Source organism: Macrobrachium nipponense, chromosome 41 (genome assembly GCF_015104395.2).
Source record: "Macrobrachium nipponense isolate FS-2020 chromosome 41, ASM1510439v2, whole genome shotgun sequence".
NCBI lineage: Eukaryota > Metazoa > Arthropoda > Malacostraca > Decapoda > Palaemonidae > Macrobrachium > Macrobrachium nipponense.
Window position 1 is genome coordinate 38931190 of NC_061102.1, and position 16823 is coordinate 38948012.

Here is a 16823-nt window from a genome sequence, read left to right on the forward strand (position 1 = left end):
CTGTGGGTACTGGCAAATGGAACATGCTGAAGAGGATCAGCATTTGACTACTTTTATTACATTGTACGGTCGGTCAAACACTGCAGAGGACTGATAGGCTTTGCTGTTACCAGAGATGTATTTTATCTGCGAGGCGATATGGCCCTTCAAGGAGTCAAGAACTGTGTGAAGGTCATCGATGACATCCTTCTCCATGACGAGGATTACCAGTCACATCTTTACTGTATCCATGAGATGCTCACCAAGTGTCACAAGTTTGGGATTACCCTCAACAAAGACAAGTTTGTAGTTGATGCATCTACCTTCAAGTTCTGCGGATACATGCTTTCAGGAAAGAGCATTTTGGCGGATCAAGAAAAAGTCAGTGCCATCAGGGATTTCATGACTCCAGTAACATGTCCGACCTCAGATCATTCATGGGCCTAGTCAACCAATTGGAAGAGTTCACTCCTGACATTGCCACTACAGCCCAGCCTCTCCTGCTGCTACTTCTGGGAAGTTGGTGTGCCTCTCTGCCTCAAGACTGATGGAGGACCATGGTTCACCAGCAACGAGTTCCATGACTACATGGAGCGATGGGGAGTCCGACATGTGGTGACTTCCCCATATTATCCACAATCAAACAGTCATGCCAAGGCCACCGTGAAGTCAATCACATCCTGACAAGGGTATCCTCTGGCAACATTGATTGCGAAGGGTCTGATCGAGGCCTCTTATAGCCTCGGAATACTCCCAACTTCACAGGCTGCTCCCCTGCCCAGATCCTGTATGTTTTAGGGCTGTTGCCTTGTATGATAAGGCGCCCTATGAGGTAATGTTAGACTTGCGATAATCTTACGCTAAGTCGGTTGGTATTGCACTTCCATCTTCAATGGAGTGTCTTGGGGTTTGTAGATCACTTACGAAGTCGGGATTATCTTCTTGTTTATGACGACGATGTGTTAAACTCATGGTGAGGAGGTTCTTGTAGAAAACACGAAGTATATATATATTCTTCTGAAGTTTTACATGCTGAAGATCAGATATGATTGTACAAGTCTTCTAATAACGATAGCTTGATCGCTTCTGCCAATGATGATGGCTACTTCTGTTCTCTCTACATGATAAAGCTTAGGTAAAGAGATACAGGTCTTCTAATGACGATAGCTAACTCTATTCTGCCTGTCTACCATCTCTGTTACAAGTTATGAAAGAACAGACAGTAGTTCGAACATATGAACATACTATCAGATGACATAGTTACATACGAACACACAATCAAATGAGACACGCTACAGATCACGTAGTCCGTTTGAATTATAGGTCGCGGTAGTTGTCTCAAGCAGGGAGCTTGGACTAGGGTTTATAAACAATTGAATGACTACAGGTGACGGCATGTTATCTTAGCCTACATACTTATTGTATACGTCATCTTTAGCGTCTCTAGTCTGATCACATTCCTGCAAGCAATCTGGTTGACCTCTTTAGTTTTAGTCTTTTATATATATGGACTAACATTCCATATTTTTATTATGTAAACACTTACATTAGCTCGGTCAGCTACCAAAACCAACTACTGAATATTACTCAAACTTGACTTGCATTTGACTTATAGGAGTGTGATACAGACACTATGTGAATATATATATATAAGTAAATAAAAATTCATTGTGTACATGAATTGATTCAAGTAATAAAATATAAAACAATGATATTGGTAAATAATAGTGATCACGTGATATATAATGATACAGTTTTTTTCACTTCATCTCATTAAGATACATATGCTACAGAAAATACTAATGTACTCTGACAATTGCATAGAATGAAGATTAACAGGATAAAAATCATATTTTAACTGATAAAAAATTTCATATATGAATTGATAACATTATAAATGTTTATGCTGATTGATTCGTTGAATTTTATGTTAAATGTTATATATCTGATTCATTAATCCATATACTAACTCATATATAACTGCAGATATTGGTAAGATAAAAGGAAACAGATTGATTATAGGCTACCTGATTTTTTTATACATATGTATATGGATTCATATAATTATGATTAAAATATGTGCACTTTAAATAGATTCCTATTGCGTACACGCAAAGATATATTTCGATTCTGTTATTTATGATCATTTATATATAGATTCCTAGTGCGTACACGCAAAAATATATTTTGATTCTGTTATTTATGATCATTTATATATAGGATACATGATACTTTATATATATAGGATACATGACCGAGGTTATACTACTTCACTTTTAACTAGCGTTCGAACAACTTTTCGTCCATTACACAGTTCCAGACAACCACCTATAGCCAAATGAAACGGCCAATTTCACAAGGGGAAAATTTGCCTGGGCGGGTCCAACGTTCTATTTTGCGCTCATACTTATTCTCTGCATCCTAAGCTACACGATTACGTTCGCGATGAATAAAAAAAACATCCCCAGCACGAGTCCTTCGCCAGCAAAGTAGAGTTGAATATCCTTCGGGTCGTAATTGTCGGAAGTATGTCCCTTTTGTAGTCGATTTCCGACAGCCGCAGGAGCATTCCGCATTAAAACGAGATTAACGACGGGATGCGGTGTCGGTCGAAGAAGTCCAAGAAATTCCTTTCACATTGTAGGCGGTTGTTACTTGACTGTAGTCGTCCGCTGCGACGAACGATTTTTTGAAGTTGCGATGTGAAACTCTCGTACTGCAGGATACTGTAACCAGGTTCCATTAATCAGCCTGCAAGTTAAATTATACTTGTCACAAGGGCAAAGTAAATTCAGACGACATCCAAATACAGGGGAGGGAAGAGAGCCATTTAGACCAGACTTAACCCACATGAATTCGCTGATACTTTGGAATTCAAAAGAGTCAGCTGTACAAACTTTTTTATCCATGGCATTAACAATGAGTGAACCTATCCAGGTATGATGACTGTAAAAATATCCATAATTATAAAAAATAAACAGATATCAATACGAATCCCAAAGAAAATTCGATATTACTGGTAGTAAATTACTAGACAAAGAAGTGGAAAACGGAGCTATTTGTAAGATTGCCAGGCAACATAAGAGTCAAAGAGAGTATTAATCATGATTCTGTATTTCTCTATGCTAACTGAAATTAAGTTGTGATAAAATCTGATCCTATGTGCCCTAACAAAAGTTTCATATTCAATTTTCTCGCGCGCATCCTCTGAGGTTAATTTTTAAAAACTTTATTAATAGGTAGGAGATGCAACGAAAAAAACCCACTATGTAACTAATTTCTAAATAAACTTTGGGTTTTTCAAGAAAATGTGACATTTTCCCATGAATGTTTTACTTGAATTGTAATAGGCTAATGTTGCAAGTAAATATTTCATATACATATCTTGATACTTCTAAATGTCTATGAGGTTCAGAAAAAATTAATTCATTTTGTTGTTATAGAAATTCTATTTGCTTATTTTGTTTATTAATTTTAAAATGATTGCAACTCCTTAGTTGCATTGCGCATACGGATAGACACGTCTGCCTTGCCCATGAGAAGTTCGGGCTAAGCATTCCTTTCTCCAGTCAATCTGCTTTGCAAGCGCGAGATGAAGCCTGTGCAAGCAGATATTTGAGGTTAAAGGAATCAATGCTGATACGGCAAACGCGACAGACCTTCTAGAACTGATGACGTCGTCACCAGCTTAAGAGTTACGTTACTTGCTGTAAGAGATACGACTTTAGGATAAATTTTTTGTTTTTTAATACTCGGCCCACATGAGAAGAATGTCTGAAAAAAAAACAGTACCAAAATTGAACAATATATTAGTTTCATGTTGGAAATCTGCATAATTGTAATTATGTTAAATTAAATATTCCTTATTCAAACTAATGAAAAAGGTTTCCAAACAAATTCTATATATATTATTAGCCCTGTGTAAGATTCATATAGGATTATTCCATAGATAACATTTTCACTTCTAGACTTCCTGACTTTAAAATCTCTATTATTTTATTTTATTTTATTTTATTTATTTATTTATTTATTTATTTATTTATTTTTTGACTACGAATATAAATCACCGGGACAGACAATATGTCAGTAGGTTTTGATATGTGTTTGAACTTTTAGCTTATTTGTCATTACTAAAGCGTTAAGTTTGAGTTCAAACCTTTACGCATATATATTTGGATATTTAATTAACCTATGGTTACGTTTTGCTTATTTGATTTTATCGTGATTCCTTTTTTATTATAATTTGTAACCCTTCCGACTTCTTACGGAGTGTATTATATTGACTCCACTTGTATCTATATTTATTTATTTATATATTTTTTTATATATATTTGATAAATTAATGGTTGGCTTGAATATGTGGAAGAGTGTTCTAGCGTACTGTATAAGGCTACTTGCGGTATCATTTCTACAGATACGAGATATGAATGATAAAGGTATTTAAAACCGCGAGAACCGCTATAATCCAGTTCGGATCCAATATCACGAGTTGTACTCGTAAAACATTGACACTTTTTTATTTATCTCTTATTCTACCAAACCGATTGACTGGGTGATAAAATATGGTATTGGTTTTCATAATGGAACGGAATTCATACGAGTTAAGGAGATTATTATTGATGTACACCACCCGAGTCAGATTATCATGTGTTTAATTCCATGTTTACTGATTTAGCACTCATATATATTCCTAACGCACTCAATTGCGGTGTTTGTTTTTAGTGCTATTAATTCTATATAACGTGTCAAGGAACTATTAACACTAAGAAGTGTTTATTCCCTCTGTCAGACTCGTAATTCTGTTAATAATTCTACGCATATTCTTTCAAGGATTGATTTGGCACAGGATAGGTCCCTAAACTGACAGGTGTCTTAGTGTATCCCTTGTTTTCATGACACGTGTTACAATTAGTTATGTGCTTTTTATATCTGTAAGCATTGTAGGCCAGTAAAATAGTGATTTGGCTTTCTGTGACATAGTAGGGAACCCTGGATGACGGAATGCAACCAGTTTATGACGATTGGTATGAAAGAGATTATTACTACTACCTGGTCGTTAGTCACCTGCTGTGTTCTTCGGGTTTTCCTCGTCACGGACCTACATATAATATTACATTTGATTACATTATTCTGATACACATACTTTAAATATACTTTTGCTTTAGGGTTTCTGCTCGAAGTTTTTATTGTTTGCTTAGCCACTGACCCTGTTTCCGTTCGAAGTGTTTATTGTTTGGTGTTTATTGCTGCTGACTCTGTTTCCGTTCGAAGTGTTTATTGTTTGCTTATCGCTGTTGACTCTTGCTTCGTTCAGTTTGTAACAGTTCTGCGCTCCAACCCAGATATTCAATGCTCGCGATCTCTTGGGTTAAGGAATTTTCTTGTTTAGATACGGTTTTAACAATAGGCACGGATGTTTCTATATTTTTTAGTCTAATTAATGGTTCTTTGCAGTATGGTGCGGGATTGCGGGATAATGCGTCAGCTATGATAATTGCTTTCCCAGGTAGATATCTTATCTTGGCTCCAAAGACCTGAATGATCATTTGTCACCGAGTTCCTTTTGGACTGTGATTAAAGCCTTTGAAAAACTCGGTAAAGGACTCATGTTCAGTAAGGACTTTATCAGGATTGCCATAGATTATGAACTTAAAATGTACTAGTGAGTTAAAGATACCTAGCCCTTCCTTGCCTATTACTGCATATTTACTTTCAGAGGGCTTTAGTTTACGTGAATAAAAAGCTATAGGGAAGAACTGTTTATCATATTACTGAAGTAATACCCTCTTACCCTTGGTCTGAGGCGTCTGTTGCAAAAAAAAAAAAAATTTCCTTATTTAAATCAGGGATTTTTAAGTTAGGTGAGCTGCATTATTCCGCTTTTAAGATATCGAACGCCTGTTGATGCTTTTTAGATCATAATAAATCTACGCTATTCTTCGTAAGATCTGTTAAAGGAGCTGTCATGATTGAAGAGTTACATATTTACATACGATTGTAATACCCACTAAAGCGCAAAAGTGCTGTATCCCCCTTTTACGTTAATAAGTACCGGAAAGTTATGAATAGCCGACACCTTACCATGGACTACTTTAAGACCTTGACTAGACACATAAAACCTAGATCAACATGTTCGGTTTTAAAAAACTCACATTTAGATATTTTACTCTGAGATTATTTGTCCTTGTCTCTGTAGCACTAGCTCTACTTTATGTGAATGTACTTCTAAGGTATTAGAAAAGATTACAAGATCATCCATATAGGCATGTAGGTTATCCCCTAAAAGTCTCCAAACACTATATTGTAATTTGGGGCGCAACGTAAGCCGGAGGCATACGTAAAAATTTATAATGTCCCCTGAGTGTGCTGAAAACGGTGTATGAGGTACAATCACTTAGGTAATGGTATCTGGTAAAAGCATTTAAGTAAGTCCAAGTTGGTGAAAAAAATTTATTCTAACCTAACAGAGATAAGATGTCGTCGGTACATCGCACTGGAAACTATCGGGAGTCGTTTCCTTGTTTAAACGACAGAATCTACGCAGATACGCCAAGTCCAATCTTTTATGGCATGACATTTGAGGGAAAAATTATATGGGCTTATCTGATTTCCTAATGACTCCTATTACAAACATTTTTCAACTTCGTCATTTATCTCTATTTTGAAATTTCATTGAGAATCTATACGAAGGTACGTAAATAGCTTTATGTTTGTCCTTAGACCGTGTTTTGTGTTAAATTACATCCGTTTTTTCCAGAGATCACTCGCCAGTGGAGAAACTTCCTGGTATTCAGGTAAAAGATAAAAAAAAATTTCTGCTGAATCACCTCTGCTTGAATGACTTTACGGATATTACTTTAGATAGAGTATGAGAGATTCATCTACGACTGATTGGGCGGGATTAAAAATTAGCAACAATAAAAAATACGATATTTATAACTTCCGTATCCACGATATGTATACGTTTGTGGATCACTAGATTTAACTTGTTGCTGCTAGTCAACCGTGTCTAGGGCTTTGTTCGCGGAAATCGTTATATTTCAGAGTATCGGGAAGGATTAAAATTTCATTTCCCAGCAAAGTCTTTTTACACGCAATAAGACATTCGAGGGTGCATGCTTCTCGAGATTTTGCGTGCAAACTACGACTGCGGTTGTGGGAGAATTCTGTTGGGTCATTTGAACAATGTTACGATTTATGAGACAAATGTATAGTTCCTTTATATAAGTTATTATTTGATTAACTGTCTCATTTTTGTTCAAACTAATTTTAATATGTTTGAAGGTTTATAGGATTTTCCTTTGATAAACACGCCTTATTTTGCAGGATGTAAGATAATATTTTGTATTCCCTTAGATCAATGTTTTTTATAACTATAGAGGTATCTGTAAGCGCTCGCTTATCCGGACTTCTCATTAGGGAAGTTCGAACAACAGACGGTGAGTCCGTAAATACAGGATATTACGTGTACTAAAATAATAACACAAGATATTCTAATTTCACGGCGCGCACAGTCGGGCTTAATCCACCACTATTTATTATAACTTAATGTATTAAAATTACTAGAACCTGCTCTGATTACTTGATACTGTCGTGTGATGCATAGGGAAATTCCTTTTTAATTTTAAAAAGGTATTTGGGATGTATGATCCAACATCGCTTTTCCCCACTCTGCTAGAGTCGCTTATTGTGTGGAATTTGCTATGCTTTGAACACTTCGGCAGTTTTGACTGATCTTGACCGCTTGACTAGGTGACACAGTCACCGAGTTTGCTTGTTTGATTCTGAACGGGCTACTGTTTCTATTTCTTTTTGTAATAATTAGGATCCTTCTCTTTATTACCATCGGCAACGTATTGTGTGTTTTTAGCATTATGTTGCTGGTTACGTATAAAGCAATGAATGACGAACTATTAGGAACTGAGCGATTACTAATAAGACAAGTTATCACTACTGCATTCAATATTAACTGTTTGTACTTCATTCTTTGCTAAAATTTGAAATAGTGAGGGATCCTGGTCAGCGCATTTAGCCTGATGAAAGTTTTTTACAGACATGTTATTCCTTGCAATCCAGCCATATTTTTAAAGTTAAGTTGAGTCATTGAGGTTCGATATTTTATATAACTCAAAAAACTCAAGGCTAAAACTGCGATCGGGACTTTGCAAAGGAGCATTTATTGTCATGACCCGAAATAGTGTTACCTCTAATTTATATAGATTTGTACGGGTGTTCCACGTGTTTTCTAATCACTACGGTGCTTAACGACCCTATCCATGCATCTGTATAAATACAGACGTCCACTGCGTAAACGCATATTCACTGTTTAATATGATTTGTTACGTAAGGGATTAATAATCACCCAAAATGATAAAATTAACATAGTATATGATTATGATATTTCAGTAGAACTTCTGGAAACAGACACTCAAAGATAAAAACTCGCAGTAGCGAAATCTCAATGATGTAGATAATTTCTGTAAAAAAGTAAGATTAAGAATGTCTCGTAACTTCAGCCACAGGAATAACGAAATTCGACCTGTAAAGGAAACACTCAAAGTTACTCCAAATGAATAAAAAATTGTACTTAGCTTGCTTTTGTGGGAAGTCACGGTGTTCCGATAACGACACACGGCCTTGGTCCTCCTTCTCTATTTAGCGGATGACCTGGTTTGGCTTCAGTTTCCTCCTGTGCGCGTTGTTTCGATGATTCGAGCCCTTGAAAGATCCGATGCTGCAGACGCGTTCGGTTTGTTTCTTGAAGTGCCGGAAACGCTCACTAACGATGTTTTCTTGAATGATTCTAATGAGAGATGAAGCTTGCATTGCTGTAGGAAAAAGACACGTCGGTTTTGTTTCTTGAAGTTATTCACTAAACGATGATACTAAGTTGCTTGAAGAATCTCTTGCTTTTCGTCGTCGGTGAAGTTCTTGTTGTTTTCTGAAGTCGCTCACTAAACGATGATACTAGGTTGCTTGAAGAATCTGCTGATTTCGTCGTCGTTGACTTCATGATTTATTATTCTGTTTTATCTTCGGAGAAGTTGTAGAGTCCTTCTGGTACGCTTGCCACCACTTTTAGGGCTGTTGCCTTGTATGATAAGGCGCTCTATGAGGTAATGTTAGACTTGCGATAATCTTACGCTAAGTCGGTTGGTATTGCACTTCCATCTTCAATGGAGTGTCTTGGGGTTTGTAGATCACTTACGAAGTCGGGATTATCTTCTTGTTTATGACGACGATGTGTTAAACTCATGGTGAGGAGGTTCTTGTAGAAAACACGAAGTATAAAAATATATATATTCTTCTGAAGTTTTACATGCTGAAGATCAGATATGATTGTACAAGTCTTCTAATAACGATAGCTTGATCGCTTCTGCCAATGATGATGGCTACTTCTGTTCTCTCTACATGATAAAGCTTAGGTAAAGAGATACAGGTCTTCTAATGACGATAGCTAACTCTATTCTGCCTGTCTACCATCTCTGTTACAAGTTATGAAAGAACAGACAGTAGTTCGAACATATGAACATACTATCAGATGACATAGTTACATACGAACACACAATCAAATGAGACACGCTACAGATCACGTAGGCCGTTTGAATTATAGGTCGCGGTAGTTGTCTCAAGCAGGGAGCTTGGACTAGGGTTTATAAACAATTGAATGACTACAGGTGACGGCATGTTATCTTAGCCTACATACTTATTGTATACGTCATCTTTAGCGTCTCTAGTCTGATCACATTCCTGCAAGCAATCTGGTTGACCTCTTTAGTTTTAGTCTTTTATATATATGGACTAACATTCCATATTTTTATTATGTAAACACTTACATATGGCCTACCTCTTAGTTCATACATCCCTGCACACCCAGAGTCCTTTACAGAAGTGGCAGGTCAAGACCGAGGACTGTGACAGCCGTGTTGCTGCCCTCACTGAGTAGGTTAAGACCCATTATGATCAGCATGCCACCCCCTACCGGCTGGGACAAGGTCGGGGTAGTCATGAGTTTTGGCAGATCAAGGGATTAGAAAATTCGTCTCCCTAGTGGCCGTGTCTGATGGCCAAACTGTCGTTTTCTTCGCCCAGTGCCACCCCCTAGTGTTGACCCATCCCCTCTTTCCCCTGTGGCCCATTGCTTGGACCAAGAAGAGCAGTCCTTAGATGATATTCCCCCATTGTCCCTGTGTCGTCCTCAAAGGCTCGCAGAGAAAGAGTCCGCTCGAGATTGTACTACGAGCATGAGAGGGGAGGGAGGTGTAGGTAAATGAAAGAAACATTCAGTACGATATATGAACGTTTATGTATTTGTAACGCAGTCTTACATTTCATGTCCATTTATATACCTCCCTATGTATCTAATGCATGTCATTCTCATATGTATCATGTACGATGTGTATATCTAAGTCCCTTCGCTTTGCGAAAGACTTTTTTTGTGTTCTCCTTACGACTGTCATTCGTAAGTATTTCTTGTTCCTCCCATCTCCTTGGGATATCTTAGTAGAGTGGTTCTTCTTAACTAAAGGAGATGATTCAAACAGATAAGTTGAACAGATATAACAACTTTATTCTGTAACTCCATACTAGGAGATGCAGCTCGGTCGGAAGACCGATATGTTTGAAGGTTGGCACGGAACTGCCATTCTAAAGCAACGCGTCGATAGCGGAACATTAGCTATCTCAGCGATTCATATAAAAACATACGTAGTCCGCCGGCTCGGAAGTTACAAGTTTCCGGCGTAGGTTAACAGGTCAACCGCTTCCCATGGAAGTTGTTGTGCAAAGTTATCATTAATAATAAATGCTGATAATGTTCAGAGCTAAATCAGGCTACTGCAGACAGCGCATAGCGTAATCTAGATCTGCTTTGGTCACGTAGGACCCTCCTAATGCCATGACCTCAGGTCATGGGTTTTTATTTACAGATCCTGTAATCTAAAACAATCTCGCCCGTCTGGCAGTAATGTTTCGCCATTACAGTACCGTTCTGTATTCCTTGCTTGAACATAATTTGCACCTCTGTGATTTTGTTTACTTACACATTAAGAACCTACTTTTGATATCTCGGTGTTTCCTTCATCTCCAACCATTAGTGATAAGGATAACACATCGAACACACGCAGGTGGTAGGTGGATGTTTGCTGCTGCAGCATTGTCCACTACATTCAGTTTTATATCAATTATGATAAGAACTTCATTATCAATATCATAATAACTGGTTTTGGAAATGATAAAAATAAAAGTTGAAAAAAGGCTCTCATATGATATACCATGAAAGGGATTCTGTTGATGCAAAAATGCCTTCATTGATAAGGAAGACCTACATGATGACACAACATGCGTGGTCATTTACTTTGTCCAATTTTATTAAACTTCCAGATGTTGCAAAATATCTCTTTACAGTCTTTCCCTATCGACGAAAACAGATATAATTGCTTCACTTTTGTGGATAATTAAATCTTTACCTATCTATGTTGAAGTGACCAATATGTTAGTTCACTGTGGATTTTGTTTTATTGTTATCCTGATGTACAAAAGAACCATGAGTCAAGTCTTGAATATACAAGTAAAACATCTACCAATGTGGCATTTCATGAAAGTCTGAGGAAAACACCAATTGAATGGTAAATGGCCCGTTAGTTTGTGACCCCCTCACATGCAGTACTATACCAGTTGCACTGTACTGCACTAACTTTCTAATGTAAATGCCCATGTAATAAACATATTCTAGAATTGCCCCGGCATCGATGATCTAAGTTGTGACGCCATGGTAAAGTTTCACATCAATATATCAATCTAGAATTGCCCTTCTATTTAATTTTTTTGGTGCCTGTTTTAAATTAAGCATAAAACTGTAAAACAAACTTGACCCGGAAACAAATACCTCTTAAACTGCACACACAAAATACTGTGCCCTTGAAAGTAGTGCTGGCATATCTTTTACTTCCGAAAGCTATTTTGCTACTAAACCTCCGAACTTTTGAAAATGGAAGCTGGAAGTCATCTGATCCAAGTAATGGTAAAAATGATTTGTGCGCAAGTAAGTAAACGCTTTTACATTAAAATCTTTTATTTACATATGTGATTATAATAAATATATATGTAGTGTTTGTTAAATTTCCGTAGATATTAGGTATTTAATTCTTCAAGCAGAGACGAACAAATTTTCAAAGACCTACATTAGAACATTATATAGCATACATGGAAAATATTAAATATAAACGATATTTTCATACATTACATTTTGTCAAATGACAAAACAGGTAAGCATAAATGGTACTACTTGGAGGAACAGACTAAGACTAATCTTTTTCTTACGAAGACCAGTTTACGAATGCCTGAGGGAAAAAACATGAAAAAATCTCTCACAGGAACATACATCCCAACGTATACACACCTGCATTCCTACATTTGTATAATGAATGAAACTTTTAGTTAACACGAGAAGTAACTGTTAACTTGCTAATGAATGGCTTAAAATTAACTTGGCAATTATCAGCCACCACGTGAATTAGCTGACAATTACAAGAGTTGTTACACAAATTGGCTGAAGACAAAAGGATGGAGTGGTCGCTCCAATGTTCCATTTTGCTATTTGCTAATTATCCATTTGTTATATGACGATGATCCAAATGTAAATTCATTCTTATCGAGCAAGTTAGATGAAAATTTCTCAAGCTTTTGTTTAAAATGTAAGTTAATTCTACCAGGGAGCAGTTGAAATCGCCGTTCAACTCATTGGCTCATCACTGAACTTATGGATCTTCGGTAAAATCTCATCATGGTCCACAGTAAACCAAGATTTCCGCAAAGTCAATCCTTTGCGGAATATGGCAGTAAGGACTTCAAGGATTTGGTCTTGCTAAGATGTTGGGCAAAAGAAAACAGAATTGATCACCTGGTTTTCGTTTTGTTCAAAACATTTAGACCGGTCCAAGCCAACTATATGGCATTATTGCCTTAGTCTACAAAGGAAATGGAATGCAATTTTTGATTGAATCATAAATACATATAAAATATTAAAAGGTTTTTCACACATGGTTATTTAACCTATATTTTTTAATCAGTGATGAATTTGCTTCAGTTCCTCTTAATAAATTGGTGCCAATTAACATTTACGGCATAACAGGTTAATGAACGAAGGCAGTAAAATTCTAGGTTTATTTTGTAAGATATAATCCGAAGTTCAAGAATAGATCATGAAAATAGCAACATAAAACAGTAATTATTTGAAATTTGATCAAATCTCTTCATATTTTCATACATATTATGAGGTGCTTCGACTTGACCTTATGCAGCAAATTCATGAATTACAGTATTATCTGGAAACTTCATGATTCACTGTAACGGTAACCAGTCCACTGTAAGTTCTTGCACCACTGCAGAGCTCATGTATGTTTTTCTTAACTTAGGTATAGAAAAGCTCCTCCCCGCTGCAGGTATTCTTGCAGGGATATTTTAAGAAATATAATAGTCTGCCTCTTTTCCCGCCCAGAGGGTAAGAGGTCCAAGGGTGGCGTGTTGCATGAAGGCAAATCCGGAAAATCTATAGCTACATAGTTAGATTCTTACCATCTAAGTTCCAGCGTCCTTCGGGCGTCAATGTGTTTCTGAGGGTTTGGCAGTGGTCTTGCTGTCTTTAGACTCTCAAGGTTTTAAACCTTTCAACAAGCAAGAAAATGGCAGTGCCCAATACCACAATAGAAATATTATTCTCCTTTCTCTTATGTGCATCACTGATATGCTCATCCGCACACTCGTGGCTGAAATCTTTTTTCTGTTTCTCTATTTCGCTTGTTTTAGCAGTGAGTCCACATTCATCGCTGGACAGGTTTCCTGTGGCAAACAAGAGAATATCTAGTCTTCATGAGAAAGTCCACAGCCACGCCAAGCTACATGGAGATTGACTGCAAAACTTTACTTATACTGAGTTTCGCCAAGTATACCAAACAAAACTGCTGAGCAAATAATGCAATGACTCAATCACAATTCTTCCAACGACTTTAATGACAGAACCTGGACAGTCTGAAGAGATTTCCTCAGCTCAAGAAATGCTCTTCTGGCTTGCTAAGGTTGATATCTGACTGTTCCATAATTTTTACTCAGATTTCCTATCTGGTGTCTGATGAAGAGTTCACAGCGGCTTTATAAGAGCTTAAAAATATAGAGCTTGTTTCTTGCATTGAGATACACACGCAGGTGTAAAATCAAACATAACTGATATATGCATTTTATTATCGCATATGCAAAATTTAACATAGATTGCATCATTTATTAATAATAACGGTAATATGAGACAAGAAGCCCTTGAAATGTAGGGTAATGAAAATCTATTAATACGAATTGCAGCATTTGTTACAGTTTTTATCAATAAATCTTCATTACTCTAATTTTCTTCTCGTTCCTGTCTATTCTGCACATTTCTTGGCGAGACTATTCATCATACATTAGAAGATTAATACAATTAATTATTCGCAGTTGTTGCTGCAGCAGTGCTAGTATTTCATTTATATATATTGCACGCCCAAGATCCGTGGCGCCCCTAGCATTTGCTAGCCTTGCCTATTACAAGACCGGCCCTGCATCACTGAAGAACTTAGCCCATAAACCAGTTATTAAGTGCACACCAAACGTAAGTCTTATTTTGGTTGTGATCCTAAGGAATGAGATTATAGACGGATAATAATCCGCTTGGCATCTTCAAATCAACAGAGGATAATCTGCTTGCCTTCTTCCAAATCAGCAGACGATAATCTGCTTGACCTCTTCCAAATCAACAGAGGATAATCTGCTTGCAATCTTCCAAATCAAAAGAGGATAATCTGCTGCTTCTTCCAAATTCAACGAAATAATCCTGGCTTGACCTCTTCCAAATCAACAGAGGATAATCTGCTTGCAATCTTCCAAATCAAAAGAGGATAATCTGCTTGCATTCTTCCAAATCAACCGAAGATAATCTGCTTGCCCTCTTCCAAATCAACAGAGGATAATCTGCTTGCCCTCTTCCAAATCAACAGAGGATAATTCTGCCTTGCCCTTCCCTTCCAAATTCAACAAACGACATCTTGCTTGCCCTCAAACCAATGAACAGAAGGATAATTCTGGCCTTGCCCTTCGTTCCTAAATCAACAAATACGAATCTGGCTTACCCTCTTCCAAATCAACAGAGGATAATCTGCTTGCATTCTTCCAAATCAACAAAGGATTTCCAAATCAACAAAGGATTTCCAAATCAACAAAGGATAATCTGCTTGCACTCTTCCAAATCAACAGAGGATAATCTGTTTGCCCTCTTCCAAATCAAAAAAGGATAATCTGCTTGCACTCTTCCAAATCAACAGAGGATACTCTGCTTGCCCTCTTCCAAATCGACAAAGGATAATCTGTTTGCCTCTTCCAATTTCACGAGGATAATCCCTGCTTGCCCTTAAATTCAACAGAGGATCATCGTTTGCCCCTCTTCCCAATCAAAAAAGGATAATCTGCTTGCACTCTTCCAAATCAACAGAGGATACTCTGCTTGCCCTCTTCCAAATCGACAAAGGATAATCTGTTTGCCCTCTTCCAAATCAACAGAGGATAATCTGCTTGCCCTTTTCACAGAGGATACTCTGCTTGCCCTCTTCCAAATCAACAGAGGATAATCTGCTTGCATTCTTTCAAATCAACAGAGGATAATCTGTTTGCCCTCTTCCAAATCAAATGAGGATAATCTGCTTGCACTCTTTCAAATCAACAGAGGATACTCTGCTTACCCTCTTCCAAATCAACAAACGATAATCTGTTTGCACTCTTCCAAATCAACAGAGGATAATCTGCTAGCCCTCTTCCAAATCAACAAAGGATAATCTGCTAGCCCTCTTCAAAATCAACAGGAGGATAATCTGCTAGCCCTCCCTTCCATTCCAAAAGCAACCAGAAAGGACTAAGTCTGCGTAGCCCTCCCTTCCAAATCAAACCAGAGGTATAATCTGCTTTGCCCATCTTCCAAATCAACAAAGGATAATCTGGCTAGCCCTCTTCCAAATCACAACAGAGGATAATCTGCTAGCCTCCCCTTCCAAAATCAACAAAGGATAATCTGCTAGCCCTCCTTCCCAAATCAACAGAGGATAATCTTGCTTGCGCCCTCTTCCAAAATCCACAAAGGATAATCTGCTAGCCCTCTTCCAAATCAACAAAGGATAATCTGCTAGCCCTCTTCCAAATCAACAAAGGATAATCTGCTAGCCCTCTTCCAAATCAACAGAGGATAATCTGCTTGCCCTCTTCCAAATCAACAAAGGATAATCTGCTAGCCCTCTTCCAAATCAACAAAGGATAATCTGCTTGCCCTCCTCCAAATCAACAGAGGATAATCTGCTTGCCCTCTTCCAAATCAACAAAGGATAATCCGCTTGCCCTCTTCCAAATCAACAGAGGATAATCTATCAGTGTGCTAGCAGCAATGTTTAGCCTCGATCAGAGCATCCATGACCAAATCACACCAAGAACAGCCTCCACCAGTTTACTAGATTTCGAGGTGAGGTAACACAGCAAAGGAAGAGAGCACTTGAGGCACAACTCTCCGTAGGCGAGAACATAATGTATATAAACAGACTTGAGGACAGAAGTTAACAAAAACGTTGTCATTTCCATCCCCATGGTGGACAGGGTAGGAAGGATACATGTAACGTCCTGGGTTTCGTCAGTGATCTTTAGATCGTAGCTGTATAGAATGAGATACTCAAGACCAATTTAAGAATTCTTCATAAGTAGAGCTGATGCTGATACAACAAATTAACAGGTCCTAACAAATATAAGAAAGCCTGTTCATTTATGCATAGGTGAGGATACAAACA

General features: G+C 37.5%; 1 long non-coding RNA gene across 1 annotated transcript; it reads right to left on the reverse strand.

Moving 5' to 3' along the window:
- Positions 1-13133: 13133 nt before the first annotated feature.
- On the reverse strand, positions 13134-15001 carry LOC135212711 (uncharacterized). The gene is made up of 2 exons (XR_010313970.1): positions 14847-15001; positions 13134-14745 (listed from the first exon to the last, which is right to left on the reverse strand). It is a non-coding gene; the product is annotated as an uncharacterized LOC135212711 (long non-coding RNA).
- Positions 15002-16823: the final 1822 nt, after the last annotated feature.